This window comes from Magnolia sinica, chromosome 7 (assembly GCF_029962835.1).
Source record: "Magnolia sinica isolate HGM2019 chromosome 7, MsV1, whole genome shotgun sequence".
NCBI lineage: Eukaryota > Viridiplantae > Streptophyta > Magnoliopsida > Magnoliales > Magnoliaceae > Magnolia > Magnolia sinica.
The window spans coordinates 75,182,639-75,191,957 of record NC_080579.1 but is presented as its reverse complement, the minus strand read 5'-3'; the positions used below and the strand labels follow the sequence as shown (position 1 = coordinate 75,191,957).

Below are 9,319 nucleotides of genomic sequence, written 5' to 3'. Positions count from 1 at the left end.
GTGTAAGGTTGTCCTTAGAACTCAGTTTGTATCAACCTCTTAATACTTGTGCATTTGAGGTTGCTTATAATTGTGTTATCTATCTTTGTTTGTTTTTGTAATTCCACATTTATTTTTTAATTTGGCAGTCTTATTCACCCCCCTCCCCCCTCTAGGACTTTAAGCTCGGCCTTTTCAAGAATGACCAGCTAGCCTTTCCAACATATGATCAATGAAGGGCAAAGGAAAGTGGTCCTTGTGATGATATTCAATTTTTTGTAGTCAATGCACATTCTCCAACCAGTAATGACTCTAGTTGGCATGAATTCATTGTCAACATTGGCTATAATGGTGATAAGCACTTCTCCCTCTTTCATGTTTGGATTTAATCAATGTTGTGGTTATCAGGAAGTTTTTACATTATCTTCTAGATGAATGCAGTGAGTACAAATAAAAGGATCAATTCCCTTGAGGTCTGCCATTGACTATCCGAGGGCTCCTTTATGCTCAATGAGAGTAGAAATAAGCATGCTCTCTTGTTCTTTCTGAAGGTGGGAAGAAATCACAACTAGATATGTCTCATCTTGACCTAAGTAAACATATTTGAGATCAGTGGGCAAGGGTTTTAGGTTAAACTTTGGTGCCTTGAGACTAGACGATAGAGGCACTACATCAGTTTGGGGCAACTTCTCAAATTGTGGCCTCCACCATGTACCAACGTCACATCAAGAAAGGCAGCCATCTCTTGAATCATGTCATCATCTAAATTAGGGGAGTAGGCTAAGCACGTCTCTAGAGGGTCAAAATATTAAGTCAAAAGTGCTCTATCTTCCACGAAAGATCGATCATATTAATGTCATGGGTATCGTCTTCATCTTTTGTCTGTTTGATCATATTGAAAAAGATATTGAGTTATAATGTCATATTTTCAAAAGATAGATTTATAACTCCATTCCTACAATTAATGATACCATTTAATGTAGTAAGGAATGGACGACCAAAAATGACGGGTATCTGAGTGCTCACATCCACAATGGGTTGAATATCCAGAACAATAAAATATACTGGATAATAGAATTTATTAACCTGGACCAACACATCCTCAATCATTCCTCTTAGTACACAAACTGCTCAATCAACAAGTTGCAATCTGGTCCTGGTGAGTTTTAATTCACCTAGACCCAATTGTTCGTAAACCAAGAATGTGATCAAATTAACACTCGCCCCCGAGTCAAGAAGTGCGTACTCAATCCGATGTTCCAAATTACACATGTGATAGTTGCACTTCCGAGATCTTTGTATTTTTGTAGCACTTCTTGCTTAAGGCTGACACTCAATGTTTCTGTCAAAAAGATTTTCTTTTGAATGTTTTATCGTCTTTTGGTTGTACATAGATCTTTCAGAAATTTGGCATATGAAGGGATTTATTTAACGGCATTCAGTAAAGGGATATTGATATTCACTTGGTTAAGCACCTCTAGAATATCCTGGGAGTTAGAAAGAGGTTTTAGTGTAATCAATTGTTGGGGGAATGGCGCAATTGGCTTGTTTTGAGATTTCAGTTCCATCTCACGTGGGATGTCGCTAAGTCCATCATTCTTAACTTCTTCCGAGTCGTTAGGCTTTTTAGCCCTCACCGGAATGGTTTTGTCAATTGTCTTTCCACTTCTAAGAGTGGTGATAGATTTAGCTTGTTCCACATGTTGATTAGAAGAGCTTGGGTCACTTATTTCACATTATGGCTTTAGATTGGGGAGTAGTTGGGCTGAAAAAGTCCCTTTCTCCCTAGTCATTAAGTGTGATTCAATCCTTTGAATTGATGATGCAAACATTCAAATTGTTGTTTTGAGATCTTTAAATGCTTGAACTGTGTTCTGGTTGAAGAGCTCTTGATTTTGCAAGAATTTTTGAACTGGATCCTCTCGAGGTTTCCTTTGATTTAAAAGTTGAGTAAGGGCCTCTTGAGGATTGGCTGTTTGTCTGTTCCTCCAACTGAAGTTTGGATGGTTCCTCCAATTGGAATTATATGTGGTTGAGGTGGGTCTGCTGAATGGTCGTTAGTAAGTATTTACGGCATTTGATTGTTCATGTAATAAATCTTGAAAGGCGGGGATTGTGAGACAATCTTGTGTCGCATGTATGTTGCTAGCACAAATACCACAAACAACTTCCACGACTTCCCTTGGTTTGATAGCTTCCATGTTCTTAAGTTCCATGGCCTTGACTTTTCTTGTGAGATTGATCACCCTTGCACTGATGTTATCTTCTTCTTTTAAGGCATACATTCTTCCCATTTCCTTTGATTGAGTAGGTTTAGAAGTGGTGGGTCTTGGGGAGGTGTCCCATGATTGTGCGATGATCAAGGTAATCTCACGCATCATCGGCCTCCTTGTTCATAAATTCACTGTTACACATCATCTCTACAAATTGGCACATTGGCGAAGTCAATCTATTATAGAAAAAGCTTATTGTAGAGATGTATGGACAGGATTTTGTGAGATCTTTGAACCTTTCCTAGCATTGGAAGACGGTCTCTTCCTCTTTCTAGGCGAAGTTCATGATTACCTTTCTTAAAGTGTTAGTTTTATGAAACAGAAAAAACTTTTTAAGAAATTCCCAAGTCATCTCAGCCCATGTGCCAATAGACCGTGGCTTTAAGGAGTGCATCCACATCTTTGCCTTCTCTTTCAATGAAAAGGGGAACAATTTGAGTCGCACTATGTCCTCAGACACATTTTGAAAGTGTAATGTGGCGACTATCTTATCAAACTCTTTAATGTGTAAGTATGGACTTTCAGAGTTTAGTCCATGGAATTTAAGGAGTTGTATCACTCCAGGTTTAACATCCACACTTCCTGCATTAAGTGAAAACACCATGCAGGAAGGTGTACTCACTCCCGTCGGTTGTAAATAATCTCACAAAGTACGAGGCGCGGGAGCATTATGCACCTCATTCTCATCTTGAACCTCCTCAACTGGAGGTTAAGGTTGATTTGCAGCCATTACTTCAATTAACTAAGAGGATCTCAAGTGGTGTCTAATCTTTTGATGGATAGGCAACCCTTTGACTAATCCTCCTTCACTCAAGAGACGGAGGGATTATCACAAACCCAATTGGGCATGAAACACACATAGCCCTCAAGCACCAAACAACTTAAACCTAGAAGAAAGAAAACTAAGGAAATTAAGAAATCTAGAAAAGAAAGAGAGAATTGGAAAGAGGTTACCGGATTAGAGTTGTTATGTTAAGATGTTACATAATAGAAAATAATGTTAGTTTCTAAAAACAATTACAGAAAAAAAATCCTCACCTAAAAATAAAAAATAAAAAATAACCCTAATCTTAACTTAATTCTAATACGAATTAATCTAAGAAAAACATAACTGTAATCCCTGATAACAACGCCAAAAACTTGTACACAACCCCAAGTGCAGGGTCACGATGTAGTAATAACTAGGTGAGGCCAAGGTCGAATCCATAGCGACTAAACTTGTACGTAATATGAAAATAACTAAAACTAGAACTAGAAAAAGATCTAAATTGAATTATGGAATAGTTGAGAGAAATTGTAAATAAAGTATCAATAATCAAAAGGAAACTAGAGCGCCAAGGATCCGCTTGTAGCTATCAGGATGTTACCTTACTTGATTCAACAAACACAACTGGAATCAGAGTCCTATCTTATCCAATTGGAAGATGGAACAATTAAATCAAATCTCTGAACTTTTCATTGATCTAATCCTCAATAAAAGAGTATTGTGGTGATTGGAAAGGAATTCATGCATCTAACATGCCCAAGAGACGATGGTGAATCACGAGTTTTACCAATCTCACAATCTCAAAATAGGAAAAGAAGATATTTAATGCTATCACAACATCTATTGTAATTTGAGTCACAATAAATCATAGAAAACTGAAAATATTCCTTAAATTAAAACTAGAAATCAATGACGTTCAATATAAACAAGAATTAAAACAAATTAAGCATCAAAATAAACTACAGCTTCACATCTTGGCCCTAGCTAAGAGATTAGCTAGTCATAGCTAACTCAAAAATAAAAGAAAAAGTAAAAGATAACTCTAATCCATGAAGAAATCAAAGTGGAAAAACGTTGTTAGCACTCCGCTTAGGCCTTCTCTCCCTTTTCAAACTATGGAAGATGCTTTGGAGCATCCTAGGGAGTCATATTTATAGTTATAGAACTCCAACCTTCACATCGAGTTGGAAAAATCTATAAACCACCTCAAATTTACACACTTTGCGCAGTTCCCAAAATAGATTTTCAGAACTTTCGTATCAAGGAAATGATGCATACTCTTTCTTGTTATTTTTTGTTCAGCAGTCCAAGCAGATGATATGACGGGACCCACTTTAAGTAATGATCTATGCGTAACTTGCTACAGGTTGGAAGATATTCCAGCCATTAAATCCATTCATTTGATCATTGCTGTATTTTCTTTCCAACATGGCCATCTAAAATGTTCAGGTGATGAGTTTTCTCATCTGGTGGGAGCACTTTTTGTTCATGGGCCACCTGAAGTGGGTCTAATGATGCCAACAGTATGAATCGTCATATAAAGGTGGAACACTTGAACTCACGTGAGAGATTATGCTAGAATGAAAATCTTCTTTCTGCAATTGGCTAAAGATTCTATTCATGGTTGTTAGCTGGGCACGCCTCTTCAAAATTTTAGAGGGATTTCATTTTATGCACTCATGAAGAACTGGAATTCCATTAAGGATGCTTGTTGTGCTTCTTGTTTTGGCATGCTTGTTTGCAGAAAATTGAAAGCCTACCTACCAATTTGCAGCCCCAAAGAAATCACCAAAGAATAAACTGATGTATCGACTCACCAATAGAAAGTTTCCCTATGCAGGTAAGTTGTGTACACATATCCCTTTTTATTTTCAAGCCATTCCCTTGATTTATGCAAAACCAGGCTACCTAAAACTTATGGACAACTCCCATTGCCTTTGAACTACTAGAACTAGCATGTGTGGATTGGCAAAAGTGTGAATGCACTTGCCTTAAATGTTTCTAAGGTGCCTAGTTCTCTACATGAAGTAAATTTTTCTGAGGGAGTATTGAAGATCTCTGGATATTTATTTGGTCATTTTGATACTTTCTCCCCAAAGGTATGCATGATTCACATCCACCTTGTAGATGTATTGAAGAAATACTGTACGCATGATGTTTTGCAGGAATCTATTTAATTCATTTGATATAGCTAAGCAGGGTAGAGTCTCACTGGATTTCAACCTGTTTGTTTACTGCAATATGGATTTCATCTCTTTTGCATGTTCCTTCCTGCAACTTTTCTAGAACAATATTTCTATTTTATTTGCTATAGATTTTCTGTTATTTCAGGTCCAGGTAAGTTCTTTTAGGGCACAATCTTGTGTATAAACTATCTCTAAAGCCCAACAGTTGACTATGCCCATTGATTAGAGGCCAAAGCCTAATTACAAACCTACATTTACTCTTCTTTGGCCACAAGAGATTTTTTTAGGTGGATGCTTATATACACTCTTCACTCACAGGATGGCAAAATTGAAGCTGAAGTTAAACTCACTGGAATTCTCAACTTAGGAGTATTGCAGCCTGTGGAATCCAGAAAATATGGTACACCTATTGCTCCTGGGTCATATGCACCAGTCCATCAATACTTCTTTGTTGCTCGTATGGACATGGCCATTGATTGTAGGCCTAGTGAAACATTCAATCAGGTGTGCTCCTATGAATTGATAGGATATTCCCCAATTTGTCTATAGTTTGATATATGCGAAAAGGAATTTGATATATTCCTCATATTTTGTGTTTTTGTTTTTGGTTCCATCATATTGTGATAGTTTCTACTACAAAATTTTGTCAGCTTTCTCCTCAATGAGATTTCGCATTGACAAAAGGAACACACTAGTTCAAATTATAAGATTTCTTATTGCTCTTCATTACTTACTATAAAACTTTTAAATGGAATGGGTCATAGTTGTTTCAAGTAAAAGCCACAAAACTAAATGTCCTTCGCCTAAGATATTTTAAAGTTTAATTGAAGCATTTTCTTAGCATTACCTTTGATAGGCCAATGACAGCTGATGTATTTCAGTTGTATGATCACTACACCAAAATCGATTATTATTGCCAATACAATCTATTTTCTATGAGATAGTATAACCACTCCCAATGGATGGTTCGCCACACAAAAAAGGATATGCCTGTCCATGAGCGATTGTAAGTCTTGGGCTGAACTATCTATTGCTGTGATATTTGTAAGTTACTTGTGATGTTTCTTATAACTTGAAAATTTTCTTTTCATCTTCTCTCAGTTCATCTAGAGACTTGGAACCCAATGTGGTCTGTGGCAAGGTAAGGTGAAACTAAGTTTCAGTTATGTTGTTGGAATGCTATTTGTTTGGATTTTGGTAATTGGTTTAACTACTTTCACATGCTGACATGTTTAAGTTGCAGATGTGCAGCATACTTGCAGGCCTTCTGTCGTTCATGGTAAGTTCATCAATCTTCTTCTCTTTTATCTTTTTTTCATAGTTAATTCTGGAAGCCCCTGTTGCTATTAGCAAACACAAGTGGAAGGAGAAATGCACCAAGTTTCATCATTCAAAGGGAAGGAGAAATGGTAATATGAATATCATTAGTTTGTATAAAAATGTTGTTTTTCTTTTTCTCCATGAATTTCAGTTCCTCCTAAATCTAGGGTCCTAGACTAATGTCCCTAGGAATTTCTGGAAAAAAAATCCCAAGAAACATGGAGAAGATTGGCAAAATGCAACTGAAATCCTTGAGTAAATTTGCACACGAGAACTTGGAGACATACTAACTTGTCATTAGGAACTGCAGTAATCACAGATACGAAAAGGTAATCTACCATCTATCAGCGTTATATCCAAGGAAGTAGAAATAATAGTTGCTCTGTATTTCTTTTGGACTGGGAGGATGCAGGCTGTAGCTATCTCGTATTAATATTTTGGCAGCTTGCAATGTTTGAGTATCTGACACAAGCAAGTTTTGTAGTTTACAATTTTATTTTATTTTTTTGTCTTCAAAAAAGAAATGGTTATTTTAGATAGGTAATCTGCCATCTATATCTCCCTTACCATTCGTATCCCCACTTGGTCTAGAACGAGCCCCCCTCGGGTCAGGAGTGCATCGAGCATATCCAAAAACCAAGTGAGTCAATTAACAACAGTCCCCCATATGTATGTTCAATTGTCACAATTTTTTTCACACTGTTTTGATAGTTGATTGTTGTTCTTTCAATCTATTCACATGTTTTTGTTCTTATTTTTTACTTGTTGCTTGTTAGTTAGGTACATAAAAGGCCATCACATTGTGGAGCTCTTCATCTGCTTGACGGACTTTCATTGAATTGTCTTTTTATTTTGAAGTCTTCCATTGCAAATTTTAGTTTTTACTTTCAGGTTTGCAAGTCAGAAAAATAATGTTTCAAATTACATCATGGTTGTTTTTACTATCTTTTGATTCTTAAATGAATATGGCTTAAATATATTTGTTTCTAATTTTATTTTATTTTTTATGGCAGGTTTTTTTGTTTCAAAATCATTTCGAAATAAGAAAAAATATTGTTCCCAAATATGACCGTTGGCACCATAATGGTTTAAAACTATTCCTAAAATTCCGTCTCTAAAATTTGAAACGGTACCCAAAACGGTTCTGAACCGTTCCTGATTTTTTGCGACACCTCATTTAGGAACGGTTTTAAACTGTTCCTGACGTATTTAGGAACACTTTAAAACCATTCCTAGATGACCATTTTGGTGTATTGTCCCTTGACGTTTTCTATCTCTACAGTTTCTCTGTCTTTTTTTTAACCCAATTTAAAACACGTGTTGGAACATAACTCAATTTGCATGCACGGATGTCATGTACGCTACATGCATACCATATGTTTGCCACATTTGTGTGCATATGATGTGTTTGCCACGTATGTGAGAAGTGTGTGTGCATGTGATGGGTGTACATGGTGTGTGGTGTGATATATGCAAGGGTGCATGTACGGATGGACGAATAAATGTATGATTAGATGCACATATAGATGTATGGTTAGATGTGCTTGGGTGTGATTAACGGCTGAACTCCATGATGTACATATGGATTGGAGGTGAGATGGACGGGTAGGATTGTGGTTGGCATCATGACCAGCAAAATGAAGGTCAATTTATATGGTTAGATAAGTGTTCTGACATTTTTCAACACATATGGATGGTTAGATGGGTGTATCTTTGGATGAATGGTTAGATGCATGATTGGGTTTATTAATTTATGGATGGTTAGATTTAGATATATTTAAATCAACGGTTGAGATTGGACTAATTTGGTACATTGATCAATGGTTAAAATTGGATGGATAGAATTTACTTGGGTTATTACACTAAGTATGGCCCAACTGACTAGTGGTAGTGTGCAAGGAGCGTTGTCCACTAGGCAATGGGCCTACCTTACATGCCCAAGAAGGGTTGCCATAATGGACTTCCTACTCTCAAGTGTTTCTCTTGCTATTGGGCCCAACTAGGTCTTAGATTTGCTTTATTTGGATGGGTCCAAGGCCTCATATAACTTAGGAAAAACAAATGGGCTACAAGATTGTCTATCTCATGTCCCACACCATCAGAAAATGATAGGCTTACATATTGTGCAAGGTGGGCATCACTAGGCAATGGTAAGGCCCATACAACACAACCCACACTAAATGGCCCACTTAAGGTTTTGGGCCCACTAGCACCTGGGAGTTTATTTTCAGGGTTTAGACGCTTCATTAAATGTCTTGGGAAGGTGGTGGACCCCACTGATGTGGCCCCACATGAATTTTATGTCAAACAGATTTTTCGTGAAGAAGTGGTTATGGGCCATTTTAAAGTCAGTTTCATAATCATGTGGAGCTCACATCTAGTAAAAGGAAATAACCACTTGCTAGCTCTATGTATGGGATTTAAAACCCATAAAATGGGCCTTATTGGTTGATTGTGTATAATTTACAGTGATAGCCCAAACATGGGTACTTGTAGAAACTGTGTACGAAATACAGTAAATAATTTTTGCCCAATTTTGAGTACGTCTCATGATCACATGGGGCCACCTTTTAGTATGCCTTCAGGTGCCCTTGGCAATCCTATATATGCAATTCAAAAATCATAAGGTGGGACCTACTGGATGCACATACATAATTTCTGAAATAAGGCCAAACATGAGCATTTCAATTTTCTGTGCAAAATTTTCTGCACAATTGTACCTAGCCCCATTTTGAGATCCGCTCTCTGATCATGTGGGGCCCTTTATGGCTCAACTAAAATACTATTCCTCCATA

General features: G+C 37.0%; 1 long non-coding RNA gene across 1 annotated transcript; it reads left to right on the top strand.

Moving 5' to 3' along the window:
- The first annotated feature begins 4,626 nt into the window (after positions 1-4,626).
- Positions 4,627-7,501, top strand: LOC131251455 (uncharacterized). Its single transcript, XR_009173881.1, has 7 exons — positions 4,627-5,355; positions 5,523-5,708; positions 6,086-6,210; positions 6,306-6,345; positions 6,526-6,613; positions 6,835-7,164; positions 7,305-7,501. It is a non-coding gene; the product is annotated as an uncharacterized LOC131251455 (long non-coding RNA).
- Positions 7,502-9,319: the final 1,818 nt, after the last annotated feature.